The sequence below is a fragment of the Podarcis gaigeae genome (assembly GCF_964106915.1).
Source record: "Podarcis gaigeae genome assembly, chromosome: 1".
NCBI lineage: Eukaryota > Metazoa > Chordata > Lepidosauria > Squamata > Lacertidae > Podarcis > Podarcis gaigeae.
Window position 1 is genome coordinate 101766020 of NC_139678.1, and position 20098 is coordinate 101786117.

Here is a 20098-nt window from a genome sequence, read left to right on the forward strand (position 1 = left end):
TCTTTCCCAAGGCTGTCATCTGACACAGTAGGACATTTAGCCCAGGTGTTCTGCAACTCTTTTGAAATTCCGTCCACTGATAACCTGATAACCTGTGCCAGAATAACCATGGTTGCAATCTGATACCATAGTCATACATATGGTTGTCATTCACACCCATAACTTGTAGCAGTGTTCTGAGATACGATCCTGACGCTTTTTTTAAAAGCAGTGCTGTAATTACAGCATGGCCATCGATAGCAAGTCATCAACCTATTCCAAGCCGAAAAGTAATTCAGGCCATTCCACAATGCCTACAGGCATAGTATATGGGTGACAACTACACTGGAGGCCTCACAACACATGCAATTCAAGCAGTTCCAGTATCTGAGGTGACCAACCAAAGTGGAACAGAACTCAGAGGTTCTGCACATCCTGACATCATGGGAGAAATCCGTTTGTAATCTTATGAATTGGTTCGCTGTATCTTAGCTGGGGTTTGTCCAAAACAATTTGCTGCTTGAAGTGAAGGAGAAGATAGCATACCCACACCCTCTCCTATGTTCAGAAGCTGAGTAGTCTGGTAATTGACTCTTCGACAAGGTGACATCTTCTGCTACACCTGATGTTGGGTTAAGGCAGTCCAGAGTGGGAGGTGTGGCTCACAAACCTTTGTCCTCCAACAACTCACTGCTGATACTCAACATCTGTCATCTGTGGTAGTCAGCTCATTCCACCTAATGGCAGGGCCAGCTCTGGTCTTAGCTAAGCTGTTGGGTTATGACAGCTAGGTGAGATGTTTAACAGAGTCCTGTTCATGGAGAAGCGGCTCACTTGATGGGATGGAGCCACATTGCTAGTTTCCCACAGTGGTATGGCTTCTGCTTATCATAGCTGTCAACATTTCCCTTTTTTAAAGAGAAATTCCCTTATTCCGAATAAGATTCCTTGCAAGAAAAGGGAAAAGTTGGCAGCTATGCTGCTTACTGGGAGAAAGATGAGAAGGTGGGGAAGCTGGGACTGGGTACTGGCACTCTCTGATGCTCTCAATGATACTACCACATAGCCACAATCTCTTGGGACTGGGCTATGAGCAACAAAGGAACAGTACTTTCACAGCAAAGGGATGCCAAAGAAGAAATGCAGAGTTGCAGCTCTGAATGGGTTTCTGGTGGGGGACAGAGTAGCTATTGCCATTAAAGTAGGCAGTCAACTTATTTCTTGTCTCCCCCCCCCCCCTTCTGTAGCCCACAGATGGATGTCACACAGGGATGCAGTGGGCATGGATGGGAAGCCTGTGGCTCTTCAGAAGTTCATTCATTCATTGATTTTATTTTTATGAGACTTTTCCATACAATCATGTTCAAAGCAACTTGCAGCAAAGAAACTGGGGTGTGTTTCAAACAAACAAGAACAATTTCTTAATATCAGCAAAATAATAACAGAATCACTATTTCATAATAACATAGCAAAAACAAAAATATAATAACGTACCAAAGAAACCTCCCCATTTTTGATACTATAAATATAACAAGATTACTTAAATAGCATGCAGCACCCAATAACAAAGATAACAAGCGAGCTTCACAGTTTCACCTTTGTCCTAGAAACACCCATCCCAGGATGTGACTCATAGTCTCTTTCTTGCAGCAGCTTCCAAGGGCAAAGGGTGGAGCAGGTGGAAACACCCTTCCCATGAACTTGTTGGATTCCATCTCCCATCATCCCAAAACATGGGCTTTACTGGCTAGGGCTGATGAGAGCTGGAATCCAGCAACATATAGATGGCCACAGGCTCCCCATCATGGCTTTGGAGCACTGGCTTTTGTGTAAGGTTGACAAAATAATAATAATAATAATAATAATAATAATAATAATAATAAAAATTTTTATTTATATCCCGCCCTCCCCAGCCGAAGCCGGGCTCAGGGCGGCTAACAACACTAAAACAGTACAACATTATAAAACATTATAAAAATGAATTAAAATCAAAATTAATGGCAACCATAAACTAAAGTCTTGTAAAGATTGCCAAAGGAGGGAGTCAGGCTGTGCCCTGACCAAAGGCCAGGTGGAACAGCTCTGTCTTGCAGGCCCTGCGGAAAAATGTCAAGTCCTGCAGGGCCCTTGTCTCTTGTGACAGAGCGTTCCACCAGGTTGGAGCCGCAGCCGAAAAAGCCCTGGCTCTAGTTGAGGCCAGCCTAACCTCTCTGTGGCTTGGGACCTTCAAGGTGTTTTTATTTGAAGACCGTAAGTTCCTCTGTGGGGCATACCAGGAGAGGCGGTCCCGTAGGTACGAGGGCCCTAGGCCGTATAGGGCTTTGAAGGTTAAAACCAGCACCTTAAACCTGATCCTGTACTCCACCGGGAGCCAGTGCAGCTTATATAGCACCGGATGAATGTGATCTCTAAGCGAAGACCCCGTAAGGAGTCTCGCTGCGGCATTCTGCACCCGCTGGAGTTTCTGGGTCAGTCTCAAGGGCAGCCCCACGTAGAGCGAGTTACCATAATCCAGTCTGGAGGTGACCGTCGCGTGGATCACAGTGGCTAGGTCAGGGCGAGAGAGGTAAGGAGCCAACTGCTTAGCTTGGCGGAGATGAAAAAATGCCGCCTTTGTTATAGCTGCAATCTGCGCCTCCATGGAGACGGAGGTATCGAAGATTACACCCAAACTCTTAACGGACGGTGCTGGCACTAATTGCACCCCCGCAAGAGATGGGAGTTGCCCCCTCAGTCCCATGTCGTCCCGTCCCAGCCAGAGGACCTCTGTCTTCGAAGGATTTAACTTCAACCGGCTCCCACGAAACCATCCAGCCACAGCCTCCAAGCATCTGATCAGTGTGTCTGGGGCCGAGTCTGGGTGGCCGTCCATTAACAGATAGAGTTGGGTGTCATTAGCATACTGATGGCAGCCCAGCCCAAAACTCCAGACAAGCTGGGCGAGGGGGCGCATAAAGATGTTAAAAAGCATCGGGGAGAGTATTGCACCCTGGGACACACCACACACCAAGGAGTGGCGGGATGACAATTCCCCCCCCAAGCGCCACCCTCTGTCCCCGACCAGAGAGAAACGAGCACAGCCATTGAAGGACTGTGCCCTGGATCCCCACGTCGGCAAGGCGGTGGTCCAGGAGTTCGTGATCGACCATGTCGAAGGCTGCTGACAGGTCTAGAAGAATAAGCAGCCCCGACCCACCTCGATCCAGCTGCCTGCGGAGATCATCTGTTAGGGCGACCAGAGCCGTCTCGGTCCCATGACCAGCGCGGAAGCCGGACTGGAATGGATCCAGAGCTGATGTTTCATCCAGAAACCTACCAAGCTATTCAGCAACCGCTCTCTCAATCACCTTACCCAGGAATGGAAGATTCGAAACTGGGTGGTAATTGGATAGATCTAAAGGATCTAATGATGTTTTCTTTAAGAGCGGGCGCACCACTGCCTCCTTCAGTTCCCCTGGGAATGTCCCGGTGCCAAGGGACAGATTGATGATATCCCCCAGGGGGGCCCGCACCTCGTCTGGACACGCTCTAATCAGCCAGGACGGGCACGGGTCGAGAGGACAGGTGGTGGGCTTTCCAGCTCGGAGGAGTCTGTCCACATCGGCTGGGGATATCCAGTCAAAGTGGTCTAATACTAATAAAAGGCACAAAATCCACTGAATAATGTGAATTCAAGAATAACATGGATGAAGGGCCTATACTCACCTGGGCAGGGATGAGCACAGGGCTCAATAGGAATTCAGAGGAGCCCCCAGTCCACTGAAAAGAGACCACAGCATGCTATAGTTTCCTGGAATAATAATGTCATGCACAGCTCCTGTATTCCCACCCGGCCCAAGTGCCCGTTCCATGTCAATCTGGCTCCCAACCCAGTCAGATTAAATACTGGGGCCTCAGTTATCAATAAGCAGTCACTTTTTCACCCACCTGTGGCCTAAGAAAGACTCCAATTGAAGAGCAACTAGTTCAGAGAAGTATTTTCCTCCCTTCTGCCGCCCCCCCCAGCCCCTGTTCAGCACATTGTAAAAATGAAGAGGAAATTGTTGTTGTTGTTTAGTCGTTTAGTCGTGTCTGACTCTTTGTGACCCCATGGACCAGAGCACGCCAGGGACTCCTGTCTTCCACTGCCTCCCACAGCTTGGTCAAACTCAGGTTCATAGCTTCAAGAACACTGTTCAACAATCTCGTCCTCTGTCGTCCCCTTCTCCTTGTACCCTCAATCTTTCCAAGCATCAGGGTCTTTTCCAGGGAGTCTTCTCTTCTCCTGAGGTGGCCAAAGTATTGGAGCCGCAGCTTCAGGATCTGTCCTTCCAGTGAACACTCAGGGCTGATTTCCTTCAGAAAGGGTAGCCTTGATCTTCTTGCAGTCCATGGGACTCTCAAGAGTCTCCTCCAGCACTATAATTCAAAAGCATCAATTCTTCGGCGATCAGCCTTCTTTATGATCCAGCTCTCACTTCCATACATCACTACTGGGAAAACCATTGCTTTAACTATATGGACCTTTGTTGGCAAGGTGATGTCTCTGCTTTTTAAGATGCTGACTAGGTTTGTCATTGCTTTTCTCCCAAGAAGCAGGCATCTTTTAATTTCATGACTGCTGTCACCATCTGCACTGATCACGGAGCACAAGAAGGTAAAATCTCTCACTGCCTCCATTTCTTCCAAAGAGGAAATAGCCTTGATATTTCAAAAACTGTTAGCAAGGTCAAAGATATGCGCTCATGGGGTCATCCCCAAAACTAATAAATATAGTTCATATCCAAGTTCTTTTTTCCTTTCTTTCTTTTTAAACGATTCCAGGCTCTGATCCCACCATCTTTCACATAGTCATTATGGGACTTGCTTCAAAGAAAAGGCAATGGGCAGAGCTGCAGTCTTGAAAAGAATCAGTCACAGAAGAGATTGTTGTGAAGCATTCAAAGTTGTCACAAAGTTCTTTAATATTGAAGAGATGCTCACAAGTCATTAGCAACCTCTCTCTCTCACACACCCACACCCCACATCTGTTCTTCCTGGGCCACACCATTCAACATTGCTGCTTCAGACTTTCCTTGAGTGTTTTGGCCTGACTGGAATGTGTCTTTGAACTCTGTTAATCTATCTTGCTTCCCTAGCTGGAGGATAGAGAAAAAGGGGTGTGAAAACAGGTATACAAAATTGTTTACTGCACAATGGTAAATTTTACATTTGTTACTTTTGTTTCTGGTCCTGCCCACTACTGGAAGATCACCAAGATGGGAATATAACCCCCAATCTGGGGGGGGAGGGAGTCTCCCACTCCTGATATAGCAAAACATGGTTCCTGACATATTCTGATATCAGAAAATTTACAGCATAAAAGCTCAGAGCCAACTTTTTGCATTGTGCCTAGAAACCAGTGGGGAGCCAGGAAAAATGGTGCAAAATGGGACTTATGTGCTCTGCACACAGCCTGCTCCATTACAGTTGTGTATTAGAAGAAGAAGAAGAAGAAGAAGAAGAAGAAGAAGAAGAAGAAGAGGAGGAGTTTGGATTTGATATCCCGCTTTATCACTACATGAAGGAGTCTCAAAGCGGCTAACATCCTCCTTTCCCTTCCTCCCCCCACAACAAACACTCTGTGAGGTGAGTGGGGCTGAGAGACTTCAGAGAAGTGTGACTGGCCCAAGGTCACCCAGCAGCTGCATGTGGAGGAGCGGGGAAGTGAACCCGGTTCCCCAGATTACGAGACTACCGTTCTTAACTCTTAACCACTACACCACTATGGCATTACACCATAGAAGGTTCCATACAGTCTTCAAAGGCAGCACCATACAGAGTGCATTGTGGAAGCCCAACCTTGACGTGACCAAGGCATGTGCTGATGGCAGCAGCCAGAGCTACTGAAGCCCCATTTCTTTAAAAAAGAAAAGAAAACTGTTCTTCACAGGAGCAGAGCTCTGATAATTGTTCATAATTATTGCACAGTTCTTCATAAGAAGGATAAGCTAATTAATGTGGCCCTGGATTTCTTGGGGGAAAGGATGGTGCGGTGAGAAATGTATCTGGCTGGTCAGAACCATTTGTGTCTCAAGGCCCCAAGACCCACCCCCAAAATAAATACACACGGACACTTATATTAGTTTAAGTTTTGGGGCAAATTTTGGCCACAGCTTTATTGAAATACAATCATGTGAGCAATATTGGCTAAGGCATTGACTTCCCACTATAACTGACTCCACCTCTCTGGGTGGCAGTCCAATGGGGTAAACCAAACGAGGGAGCTAGGTCGATGAGGGTACCAACCTAAGGTCACCCTGGGGTTCCTGTGGTCCTGGCATGGCCCTAGCCCCTCAAGTGGACTTCAGACAAGATCCAGGACTCCCAGATTCCTTTAATGGAATACCCAGCACCTGGAGGGGCAGGTGATGGTCGCACCTCCCCTCCCCCACAATCCAACTGAGCCAATGCCTAGCCACCACCTTACAAGTTGAGACGATTTGCTAAGGGGTAGGTGAAAACCAAATGACTAAGGTCAATCTGCCAAATGGAAAAATTCCTACCCAGCCCCTGTTCCAAAACAGGCAACCCAAACAAAAGCAAGGCCAAGCGACTCTACCTAAATTAGGGAGGGTGGGCGGGTGTTCAGCCGTGTGAAGCAAGTGCCCCTGCTTGCATCACGCTGCCATTTTTAAAGCCCCTGGTATCACCCCACCCACTGGCTATTGGCTAAAATTGCCTGGTGTGATCCCAGGGAAATGGCCAGGACTTCTTGCTCCTCCCCCCCCCATTTTAACCCTGTCAGGTGAGTTCTTGGGTCCCGCGCACAACCAGGACCCTCTGTTATGAGGATCCCATTTTGCAGAAATGCAGTTAGTGCTCTGGTGGTATAGTTTCAAGATGGCATTTAATTAGTGCTGTGTGAAAGGCTTATGAGACACACTAGAATAACAAATGGAAAGATGATGGAAAAAGGAACCCATATTTGTAGATACAGTGGTACCTCTACTTACGTGCACCTCTGGTTACGTATCCTTCGGGATACACTCGCAGCAAACCCGGAAGTATTTTTCCAGGTTTTGTCGTGCGTGCATGCACAGAAGCGTTCTACAGTGCCACGCACATGCGCAGAAGCACTCTAGTGCACTGCGTGCATGTGCAGAACAGGCACCTCTGGTTGTGAAAACCTCGGGATCCGACTGGAACAGATCCTGTCCGCAACCGGAGGTACCACTGTACTGGATATATTACTGATGGACAAAGCTGTTAAAAGTCACGTAGATGTTATTACAGAACTCCCCAGGATACAAATGCAAAGCTACACAATTTTTTATTCTTCTTACAGGATCTGAAAAGGAGTAGATTCTATACTACTTCAAGGTAAACTTCATTCCTTCTCTCTCTCTTCCCCCCCCCCCCACACCCACCAAATGACACATATAGAAACTTTCTAGGGTGGTGCTGTTGGTAGGGTATTTTTTTGTTTTTAAGGAATTCAATGATATTGGAGGAAATGGATTTTTCTTCCTGACCATATCGCCATCTAATAATGCCTAAAGAATAAGATAGTGGGTGGGAAATGAACAGTGAAGGACCCTGGATTTCATTTACTGTCACAGAAATGTTGCCTGGCTGAGGCCTAAAATTAATCTACTTTGTCCCTGACAAATCCAGTAAAACTACAGTAGGGCAGATGCTTTCGTATTTGTTTTTTTAAAATGCATACATATTCAATACCAGATGCAATAAAGTATTAGAAACAATCAGCATGAAGAAGGTTCAACACATAGATATCTTTGAAACTCAGTTAATCAAGATGTCAAAGTAACTAAAGCAGTTTTACAGATTTTTATTGAAAATAAATCACTTTATCATATATTGCAATGTATATTATTGTTTCCTCATCCAGTCTGACTATGCAGCCACTTGCACTTTTTTTTCTCCAAAGAGTATCTCCTGCCCTCTTTAGTCCACTTTTTATAACTACATTTACTAAGGAAATTGTCGTGCAAACATAACTTTCAGTCTGACTTTTACTTTTGTTCAGGGACAGGGGAGAGAGAGAGAGTTATTAGCTCTTTCTGATAGGAACATTGGGCAGGAAATGCTACAATGGTTGCAGAATTGTATGTTTCTCTGTGTGCAGCTACTTGTTGGTTACCTTTACAGTGAAGCAGGATATCCTGAGATGACACTGAAGCCAAAAAGATTTGACTTCTCAGCTTTTAGAAAGAAGCTTCTGGATACGAAGATGTCCGGCATCCTAAAACTGCATATGCAAAAGTCAAAATTAGAAAATTAGCAGATAATATTCTTTTTTGTTTTAATAAAGGTTTACACACCTGATAGAGAAATTGTCCTGAGAGGGCTTTTTAGTTCACCATAGTGGCCTGGTTTCCTTGACATGGTAAACCAAATCATAGTTTACCAGTGTGCCTCAAATATTCAGGTTTCTGGAGCTCACATCTACTTTGCTCCTGGGTCTTTGTTACTCCTGTGCCACACTAAGTTAAGCCACAGCTTGTGGTTAGCAAGGAAAAAGTGGAACCAGGTTCAGATGACAGGCTAAGCCAAATCTTGACATGGCTCAGGGTGGTGCAGGTGTGGAAAAGTCCAAGGAAAAGCAAAATGGCTGCGAGCTCCTCTCTGGGAGTCTGCACATTAACACCTGCATGGTAAGCCATAGTTTGCCTTACCATGTTGTGTGAACCACCTAGTGCTTCCATTTAAAATGGCCCACAGATGCACAGGCAAAAGACTGGCTGGCTGGTTCAAACCAGTATGCTAAATTCAGTACCCGCCCAAAAAAACAGCACTCAGTTCATTAGTATATTATTTTGTCATTTGTTAAAACTGACACCATGTGACTTACAAAGTGAAACAAGCATTAAACCCAAGTACAAAAATCAGAATAAAATGAATATTTAACCCCACCCCACTCATAAAATATAGGGATGTGGGTGGCGCGGTGGTCTAAACCAGTGAGCCTCTTGGGCTTGCCAATCGGAAGGTCAGCAGTTTGAATCCGTGCAATAGTGGTGAGCTCCTGTTGCTCTGTCCCAGCTTCTGCCAAACTAGCAGATCGAAAGCACACCAGTGCAAGTAGATAAATAGGTACCACTGCAGTGGAAAGGTAAATAGCATTTCCGTGCACTCTGGCTTCGATCACAGTGTTCCGTTGCGCCGGAATCAGTTTAGTCATGCTGGCCACATGACCCGGAAAGCTGTCTGCAGACAGCTAATGCATCTCTCACCCCACTAAAACACAAGCAAGAAAGAGGTCACAAGCCTTGAGGAAAAGAATAATTTGCCTGGGGCCTTAAAATGGTAAAGATAGGTCAGGTACAACTGGGTGGAAAGAGCATTCCACAGTTGTGGAGCCACCACTAAAAAAGGCCTGTTGTGCTGATATGGCACATTGAGAACAGCCTCAGATGGCAAACACAACTTCTGGTTCAGTATGCCAGAAGAAAGTGCTGAAAGGCTTCTTTATATATTATGTGTGTCTTCACTCACAATAATCATAATTAATGCCTTTGTTCTGTCTCACCTATTCTTGAACCGAGCCGAACAAATTTACTGTTGATCTGATCTGTTACAAAGTTGGAGAATCCCCGTCTTTGCATTTTTTAAAACCTCTAAAATAGCAGCTAAGTTGCTTCAACGGACTGAATTGCTCCTCGCAGGAGGATTCTGAATGAGTCAGTCACTATTTCCCCCTTGGGAGTTTCTATTGCAGCCTTCAGCCCCCGCCCCGCATATGAGCTGTGGCTTAAAAGCCACACTCAGACCTTTAATTAATAACTGGAAAGTGCTTTGAAGATGAAAACAACTATACAATATACATGTTAAGTGGCATTACTCTTTTTGCATGGGGACTCAACAGGCTTTAATTAATGAGCTACTTGTGTCACATAAGAAACAAAGTTGCACAATTGCAGGTTAGAGCTACATTGGGCAAACAACCCAGCTCTTCTTTCTAAGGGGTTATAACATCTGCATGCCCCCCCCCCTAAAATAGAGAAAGTAAAATAGAGAAAGTAAAGCAACATTGTACAATGGACTGAGCCAATTTGGAGAGGGAATGTTCAAGGATTTGAATGGCAACCAGTGTGGTGCAGCTACTTCAGTAGCAGGTAAGTGCAAATCCAGTAAGTTGCATTAGGGATACCACTTGTATGTAAAATATATTGAAATAACGTACGACTCTTCTACAGAACTTAACTGCATCTTGTGCAAAGAACTTGGTCAAAGTCAGTATTTTTAGTTTTTCCCTAATTGGCTGAGCTTTGCATTCCAGATGTAATTATACTTTTAACTCTCCTGTACGTTTAGTGAAGGCTGCAGATCAGCTTATATTTTTACTCAAACAAGATCCTTGTTATAGCCTAAAATCAAAGAAATTACCACCCCCCTTAATGTTTTGTTAAGGGACTGATTTTTTTTTAAAAAAAAAAATAGGGACTTGGTTATAAAATAAAGCATAAATCAAAATCTACAGTTTGCAGATTCTTGGGACCTCCTATATTCTGCATCTTGGAAATGAGACACACATACTGTGCTTCAATATATAGATCAGAGGCATCTCTTTTCAACTTGTGGCCTAGATTGATTTTCTTTTTGTTTAAGAAAGGGTTAAGTTGAAGAAGCAGGGGGGAAAGAAAGAAATTAACTAAAGTAAGGCCCTCGTGATACAATGACACTTGCTCTATGCTCTTACAGAGAAAAACAGGATGATAAAACACCACAAAGAGGAGTGTTATGAATTTTATTAATGACTAGAAGACAGTGTGCAAAACATCAAAGGTCTGTGGAAAAGATTAATGACCCCGTGTGAGACTGTTTAATTACCTCCAGCTAATTAGATTCTTGACCAAATTTTTAATATCTGCATTCCTTCTAAAGCCTAATTGAGATTCCACATTATTTATCAATCTTTCAAAAAGCCCTTAGTGTGCTGGTTTTTTCAAGGTTCCCCCTCCCCCTCCCTTTTGCACTTTGACTCCATTTATGGTCAATTATTAAATAAATAGCAAAGTAACTGTTCACCACAAATTGTATATGTGGAACACTTTATGCCTGTTTACTTTGACTGGGAGACTACCATTGGCAGCGATTCTGCTACATAATGAAGCGCTCTAATAAATTGACTTTGCCCACTGTAAACATGGGTGGTGGTATTTTGGTTATTCTCACTGCGCTTGAGAACTCTCTCTCTCTCTCTCTGTGTGTGTGTGTGTGTGTGTGTGGTAAAGTAGCATACTGTCCGTTAATCCTTGTTTCCGTTTACCTTGGTCCCATCTCAGAGACAGAAAGGGAATGTTTATCATGCAAACTGGAGAAGTCTGCCCGGGCCACTTCATTACAGTCGCTCTATTTCATTTACGATTGCTTCGGCACTGCTCCCAACAGAATGGTCTTTGTATAACGTAATTAATATTAGAAGGCAAGGAACGTAACTATTATTTACAGCCTCAACCAGTGTGATGGACCAAGCCGGAGTTCCTCTGTATCAGTAAGTAGGGGGCGGTGAGATTGGAATGTCCTATCTAGTGTCGGGGGGTGGGAATCAAGCTCGTAATGAGCATAAATGGTTCCCTGGAGAGAGATGTAGCAGAACTTTACCTTATCAGAACATGAAATCTTGTTTACATAATGGGACTGAATTTGAAATAGCATACAAGTGGAAAGAACGCAACGCAATTCACCAAGCCGATCTCCAGTGAAAGTCGTCCTTAAATGAGTAGGACTTGCACTGTATCAGCATCTAAGGACAGCATCCATCACTTCTCCTGAATCATATGTTCTACTGGGATTTAAGAAAGCTGCTCAAATGCTATGCCTTGCATAAATTTTAAAAAAATGCTTTTCAAGAAATGATGCACTTGACGGACAACCGGACTATACGAGGTTAATATAGCCAGCCAAGAATTTGCATTTAAAGAAAACATTCGGAGAGGAGAAAGGCAACAATTAAAATTTAAGTTTTATCTTTAATTCATTTCAGTTGATGATTGTCAGGCTTCAAAATGTTTTTATTCTCACTGCTTTTGACAGACAGGAACTTTTATTTATTTTCAGCCTTCACAGCCAAATATTCAACACAGTTTACAAACAAAATAAAGGAATGCACAGTGCACAGGTGATATATTGGTGTGTGAGTGTGGGGGGACACAATACAGTCAAGAGGATTACAGCTTTTGGGGGATGCCAAAAATATACAGATGTCATACAACTTAAAGCCTGGTCAGAAGTGGCTTCCCCCAACTCTCTTAAGAACGTAAGGAACAAAGGGAGATGCCTTATATAGAGCCAGAACATTGATTCACATCCAGAGCATTGACCCACATCAAGCTCAATATTGCCTACACAGACTGGCAGTTCACTAGCATTGTCAGACTCATGGGTGACCTTGAGGTAGAAGTGAAGGTAAACACCAACAACTGGGAAACACTGGCCTGTGAGCGCTCCAACTGGAGAACAGCCTTTACCAAAGGTGTCATGGGCTTTGAAGACACGAACTCAGGACGCAAGGGAGAAACGTGCTAAGAGGATGTCCCCACTGTGGAAAGATGTGTGGGTCCAGAATTGGCCTCCACAGTCCCTTATGGACTCATTGTTAAAACCATGTTTATAGAAGATAATCTTACTCAGCTACAAGTAATAGAAGAAGAAGAAGAAGAAGAAGAAGAAGAGGAGGAGGAGGAGGAGGAGGAGGAGGAGGAGGTGAAGGTGGGGCTGCAGCTGAAAATGACAGTGTCATGTTGAAATTCTCCTCTGAAATTCATAGCAAGCTGCTTTATACCAAGTCAGGCCATTGGCTCATCAAGCTCAAAACTGACTGCAGTGACAAATACTGACTCTCCAGGATCTGAGGCAGGTATCTCTCTCAGCCCTAACTGGAGATGCCGGGGATTGAACCTGCAAGCAAAGCAGATGCCCCACCACTGAGCTACAGCCCTGTGTCACTCCTGTCTCTGTATTTGTCAGCCCATTAACAGTGTAGATCAGCTTCCGCCCAACTTGCTGCCCTCTAGGTCAGGCATAGGCAAACTCGGCCCTCCAGATGTTTTGGGACTACAACTCCCATGATCCCTAGCTGACAGGACCAGGGGGTAAGGGATGATGGGAATTGTAGTCCCAAAACATCTGGAGGGCTGAGTTTGCCTATGCCTGCTCTAGGTATTGCTAGCTTTCAACACCCTGAATGCCCAATTTTCAGTAAAATGATCATCTGAAGGAGTCCTGTGATGGACAGATTGGTTCTATAGCTTGACCACATTTTCATCCATACTGTATCAGTTTTTAACATAGTATTTGGCAGTGGATTTTTAAATGTTTACAAGTCACATCAAAACTTCTGCATCTCCTGATTATGATGGTTATTATTTCCATCCTCCATCTTTCACTGTTAAGCTCTGATCCAATTTTTCATTCATGTTAGTTGACTACCTTTTAAAACCAAAAACAAACCATCATTTCAAAAAGTAGGCTGGATTTTTTAAAATAATAAAAAAACTTTTCACATCCCACATTATGTGCACATGTGAAGGAGTTACTGTGCACTGCCATTCTGAACTTCCACACAAAGGATCAATGTCAATAGAAACCCAACAGTGGTAAGTCATTATCTCCTGCCGTGAGGTCTTTTAGAAATGTCTCTCTAGCTTTGCTCTGCTCCCATCAGTGTCTCCAAAGAGTAATTCTCTCTCCTGACCTGTGGAGGTCTGGGTAATACAATCCCTGATAGAAGCTGCAGCAGTCTTTTATCTTATCTTTCATGACTTTCACATGGATGTTGTTTAAAGGAACACATTAAGGCAAAGGCAAGACCAATTAACAGCAGGATTACTCAAGTTAACATCCTAGTCATATAAATCTAAATATCTCCTCTTCTTCTTCAGCATGTCAAGAAAATTCATGATCGTGACTCCCACACGTGAACATAATTTTTCCCCTTGTTCTTTTATGTGTTTAAAATGAAACTGCTCATTTTGCAAAACAGGTACATCAAAGCAGATGTTCACAATTGTAGAAGGACCAACATGTACCATTTATGTGCCAGTTTTGAACACCAGAGGGGCTTAAAATGCTTGATCTCTGAATTTTCACCAAAATGTGAACATCAGCTCTTTTTTGAAGTTGCGCAGTCAGAACAAACAGAAGCTTGGTTATTTTTTTAATTTTCCATTAAGGCTTTTCAGTGGTATTTTTAATTTATTATATTATTTATAATACTGTATTTCCACACTGAGTGTATGGAAGACATTCCACAATTAATACGATAAAAAAACTAAGCAGTCACAAAAACAATGGAAACAACAATTTATCATAAGAGAGGCAAAATCCATGGAGATGAAAATTAGGCATGCATGACTGGGGTCCAGTGAGATTTCTCCAGGCTAGCTTACCAAATGACTCTGGTAAAAGGTATTCCTGGCCAGTGGCCCCACCTGAGCATCTAGAAAAAGAAGCAGTTGCAGGAGTAACTCCAGGTCACATACCTGCAGATTTAGGAGGGCTGCAATCAGACCCAGAGCAAACTTTGTACCCCAAGATTGTCAAGATCAGCAAACCAACCATACCTGCAATATCTGTGTTAAGCTTAAGTTTAAGTCCATCCCCATCTAGTTCTAATGCTGCCCTCAAACAGAGGTTTATAACTGCTACTGCCTCCTGGGGATCAGAGGACAAGAAATGAGAGATAGAGCTGGGGTTACTCACAGAAATCTCCAAATGAACCAGTGGTTCCAACATTTAGATGTTGAACAAGCTGCTGGGAGGCCCAAGAGAATAACCAGAATGGCCCTCTCCCTATCTCCTGTGCAGGTTGTGCACCTGGGCAATGAAACCTCTCTTCTCTTACAAACCTGGGCCAGAAGCCATTTTGGAAATGATTTATTATTTACTTATTTAATATAGTAATGATTTCCGAAGACTCCTTCCTGGCATTTGACAGTGTAGGAAGACAAGGTTGGCTAGTCTTGAAGTCATGCTAAGAAGGAAGGAGGCAACAAGGACGTATCTGTCTTGTGCTATCTCAATCTGGTAATCTCCCCCAGCAACTGAGCAGCAGGGGGATATAGCTGAGCAAGATAACTAAATAGAAAACCCTGCTAGCCAGAGTTGTCTCTTGTCCTATCAACATGACTATCAATATATCTATGTGCAGATACAGGTGGCAGTATCAATATGGCAAGTCCTTCAACTTTTCATTGAGCATCAGGAGTCTTCAAGATTCTCGGAAGCAACATCAGATTCTCAGCGGACCAATCTCAGATTGTGAGGTGCAGATGAATAAACATCAGCAGTCTGTTTGATATGTGACTATTCCTATTTTAACCTCAGAATTCAGTGTTTATAAATGAAAAATAACCAATAGTGGAATTAGAACTTCTACCATGGCACTGAGGGCTATTTCTCCAGATTCACACAAAAAACACAAAACCGTCTTTTTATCAACAGGAATAGCCACATCTTTGCAAAGCAGTAAGCTGGAGTGTATACCTTTCACACATCCCATGCTGGTCCTGTATAAATCCAAAATTAGATTCCATCTCCTGAAAGCCTTTTAGCATATTTGTTTTTTTCCCTCCCCTGCAAGCCTTCCACAGTCCAGCATCCATTGCAACTAAATTAGGCCTTTTTCCTCTCAGCATGACCTAAATGGATCTACTTTAGGTGAATCCTAGGTAGTTAAACGTTTGCTCGGTTCTAATAAAATAGCAGCATCCATGCCAAATTACTAGTGGTCTGTCCCAAATAAGATTAGCAGTTCATTATCCATGAGGTCACAGCTACAGTCACAGTACTACACAAATGGCATAGAAGCGATACTTTCACCCAGAGCCCTAGAACTAAACAGCATGATACCTTAATTTGTACTATTAGTGGTTATAGTGGCACGTGGATATTACAAGGTGGGGAGCTCACATGGCATCTGTCAGACATATAAATACTAGAATTTAATGCTGGCATGGTCTCCTTTATTTCCTCCTCCCCCTTATCATTAACTCAGTCCCTTACTATTATCTGAAGGTGGAGGTGGCAGCTTTATTTACACAATCTAACGTTTTTCAAGCGGTAAGCATTCGACCAGAAACAGTGCTACAAATCAATACCGATGAAAATAAAGGGTGATCTTGTCAGCAGGCAGGCTTTCTATTGTGAAAATTACAGCTATCTCCAGCTGAGAAGGTACTAAATGCAGCCATCCATACTACCTGCAACAGAAAGGCTGGCTTCACCACTGGCGATTAATACCATGTTCAGCTCTCACCTGCTCACAGCGCAAGTCCTTCCTTGCTACCCCAAGATTCACGGCCAGACCTCCTCTGACAGTGGAGTTTATTCACTCCATTTGGATGGCTCCCTTTTCTGCAGGGATGAGGGAGCCTTTGTCACACCCCAAGGGCCATATTTCCTTCTGGGCCACTTTCCAAGGGCCACATTCGAGAGGTGGGCGGGGCCAGAGGCAAAAGTGGGTGGAGCAATGAACATAGATTTTGCACTTTAGCGCAGTTCCAGCACTTCTTGGGTGGGTGCCATTGTGGGCTGGCATGCCCCCCACCTACTTCTTGCCTTTATGTACTTCTGAGAAGCCCCAAACCAACATTTCAAGTCAAAATGGAAGCTGACTCCACCTAGCTCCTAGACACTCCTAAACACGATTGGTCAAGCTATGGGGTGGGGCCAATTCAATTTCCCTTTTCTCAAATCCATCTCCCATGTTGTGGCAGCAGGTTTTAAGCTTTTCAGCCAGGCCTGTACTTTTGCACACACATGTGTTTGTGCGAAGGCCCTTCCAATCTGCCCTAGCCATCCACCTGAATCTAAGTGAAGGAGAGAAGCAGGACACATTTATTTGACCGGCACCATAACAAGGGGTATCCCCAAACCAGCTAGGGACACAGCTTGCTGTAATTTTTAGCTCCACAGGCAGTGAATGTGACTGTTGTCAAGCAGGCATCTGTTCAGGGCTGTTCCAAATCGCCCAGCAACTTACTGTAACAACTTCATGGTGACTTCTGTCAGACTGAATTTGGTGGCAGGTAAGATTGTGGTGGGTGATGCAGTGCTCTAAACCACTGAGCCTTGGGCTTGCCAATCGGAAGGTTGGTGGTTCGAATCCCCGCAACGGTGTGAGCTCCCATTGCTCGGTCCCTGCTCCTGCCAGTTCGAAATCACGTCAAAGTGCAAGTAGATAAATAGGTACCGCTCTGGTGGGAAGGTAAACGGCGTTTCCGTGCGCTGCTCTGGTTCACCAGAAGTGGCTTAGTCATGCTGGCCACATGACCCGGAAGCTGTACACTGGCTCCCTTGGCCAATAAAGCGAGATGAGCACCGCAACCCCAGAGTCGGTCACAACTGGACCTAAGGGTCAGGGGTCCCTTTACCTTTACCTTAACATTGTATTTGGTCCAAGCACATTGAGAGAAGTGCTTTACCTGCTGCATAGGTACACTTAGAGGGATTGCTGGGACCGCAAGCCCTGTGTCCACCCAGCAAGTCTCTATTCATATTGCAGAACTCCCATTTTATGTTATCATCATCACTTACTGTATTGCTTCGCACATAACATGAAACCATGGTTTATTAAGCTATATTAAACAATGTTTTAGCGTTATGTGTGAACCCAGTCAGCCCAGCAGCTTAACTATGGCTTAAGAGATCCTTCTTAACCATTGTTAAGGGGTCATCACCACACAAAAACTACAAAGCCAACAGTGGCAAAACATTCAAACCACTCTCAAGGATCAGCTGCTCTTGCTGGTGCTTTTAACTATTCTGTGACATGATAAACCAACGTTTAAGTGATCATCTGCCAGGCACCTCAGCTTTACCTGTGGTTTATTAACTATAGTTAACATTAATTGTGGTTAATGTTAACCATGGTTTAGCAGCGTGTGTGAATCTGGCCAAAGTGTAAGTCCTGGATCTCTTAAAATGGTCAGTCTCCATTACATACTTCATCCCTCATTGTTCCTCTGGGCTAAAATATTATATTGAAGCCCATTTCTCCCTCTGTTTGTTGCTGTGGATGCCTGCGATTCTGTCCTATAAGATTCTGAGCCCTTCCTTTTTTCTGTATCTTGGCTTCTAGCCATTAAAAACAAAACTGGTGGGGGATGAAGTGCTGACGGAGAGGGAGCTGCCATGTTAAATTGCCCATCTCTCTCCTTTCCTCTGGGAAAGTGGAACCTTGACCCATGCCACTTTCAGTCAATCACAGTCCGAGAGAGTCTTGAAAATTGTTTTGCAACAGTGATTGCTTCCACCCAAATATATGCCAAATGCAAAATCCGAGAGGTTTGTTGCTTGCTTTTCTTTTCTTTTTTAAGCAGCTGTCTAATAAAGGGCAAATGCGTGTGCAACAGCCTTCCTAGTAACTCAAATGTGACACAAATAATGCAGCAAATAATTACAGTGACCTTTAGCTCACCTCAGATTTAAACAAAGGTTAAGCTGCCCTTTAATAAAGCAAATATTTTCTGTAGTCCAATAACAGCATACACCTGTAGGAAGGAACCATGATCTATTGCCACTAAACTGAAAATGGGTGTGATATGTCTGCTAATTTCCAAAGGCTAAAGAACTCAGGCAGCTCAGAGTAGATAGCAGTCAGATCTTCCGGCATCACTTATGATTAACTTACCTTGCCATGGGCTTGTCCATATTTTTTTTCAGAGAACTGTCACTTGCCTGTCTTCGGCTGCTGCACCTGGACAGAGATGTCAAGGCAAACCACAAAAATAAGAAAACTGCATCATCTTGTTCCTTGAAAAAGCATGTAAACAATTTATATTTTCATCCTTTGGGTTCGAATGAATGCCTGGTACTTTAAGTAATTAGGCCTCAGATACTGAGTCTTGAAAAATAAACTCGCAGGAGAGTTCAAGACATTGCCCAGGAAATGGCTGATAGGTTTTATTTAGTTTCTCATGCTCCAAGGTTTAGCAGTTGACCAGATAAGGGCCAGGTGTGCTTTGCACATTTAATTTGTTTAGTCTGCAGCTAATTCAAGCAGCACTTTTAACTCTAAAACTGGGGCTGTCTTCTACAATCAAGTGCTTATAACTACCCCCACCTCCCCATTTAGCTGCATAGTTTATCACAGAATGGAACCTATGCTATCTATTTATGTTGGGTTTGTTTGCATACAATTTGCAAATCCTTCTGAGGAATTCTTGCTGTAGATTACATCTCCCTGGTGTGCTTTTAAGTAATGAGCAGATGTTACAGTATTTTAGTGTGATCCCTGATTTTCTGGACATCGGCTGCTTGCTTTTCTGCTCCTATTTTTTTATTTAAAAAAAGCATGTAAAGAAATAACTCCTGTCAGTATTCACCTTTGAAATGCCCACTTTTCAAACCAGCCTACCACATTTCTCATTAACCTGGAGCTTCCACCTTTGTATGGACGGAGACTTTGGTCGCTTCCAAGCTGTCACTATTTTTGGCTGGGATTTAATCACATACCAGTAAATTCAGGTTCTGCAATTATAGTTGTTTAGGAGGTCTTCTGCAATGAAACTGTTTCCCCCAAAGAGCAAAGCATTTTGCAATAAGGAAGGTAATGGGAAAAGGCACTGCAAAGTGTGGGATAGCACTGGCTTTGACGCAATGTTATCTTACCTCCCCACAAACAGGTCAGAATGAACCTTTGCTAGATAGCCAGTGACAGCTGATCTCCCTGAAAACAAATCAGGATGAACACTCAATGAACAGCTCATCCTGAAGCATCCGCCGTGCTTCAAGATGACCCCTTTATTGAGCATCCAATTGAGCATCTCCATCCCTAGGCCAGGGGTGAAGAATCTGTGACCTTCCAGATGTTGTTGGACTCCTCCTTCTCTCATCCTTGATCATTGGGTCTGCTGGCTGGGGTTGCTGGGAGTTGAAGCCCAACAACATCTCAAGAGCCATAGGTTCCTTACTGGTGATCTAGGCCAGGCACAGGCAAACCCAGCCCTCCAGCTGTTTTGAGACTACAATTCCCATCACCCCTGACCACTGGTCCTGTTAGCTAGGGATGATGGGAGTTGTAGTCCCAAAACATCTGGAGGGCCGAGTTTGGCTATGCCTGATCTAGGCTCTAGTAACATTCAGCCTTGATTGCTGCATAATGTTCTACAGGCTGTTGCCTGTGGAAACGTGA

At 44.0% G+C, this 20098-nt stretch overlaps 1 long non-coding RNA gene across 1 annotated transcript; it reads left to right on the forward strand.

Annotated features, from left to right (window-relative positions):
• Positions 1-441: 441 nt before the first annotated feature.
• Positions 442-8275, forward strand: LOC310833667. The gene is made up of 3 exons (XR_014558866.1): positions 442-582; positions 7286-7320; positions 8110-8275. It is a non-coding gene; the product is annotated as an uncharacterized lncRNA (long non-coding RNA).
• The last annotated feature ends 11823 nt before the right edge of the window (positions 8276-20098 follow it).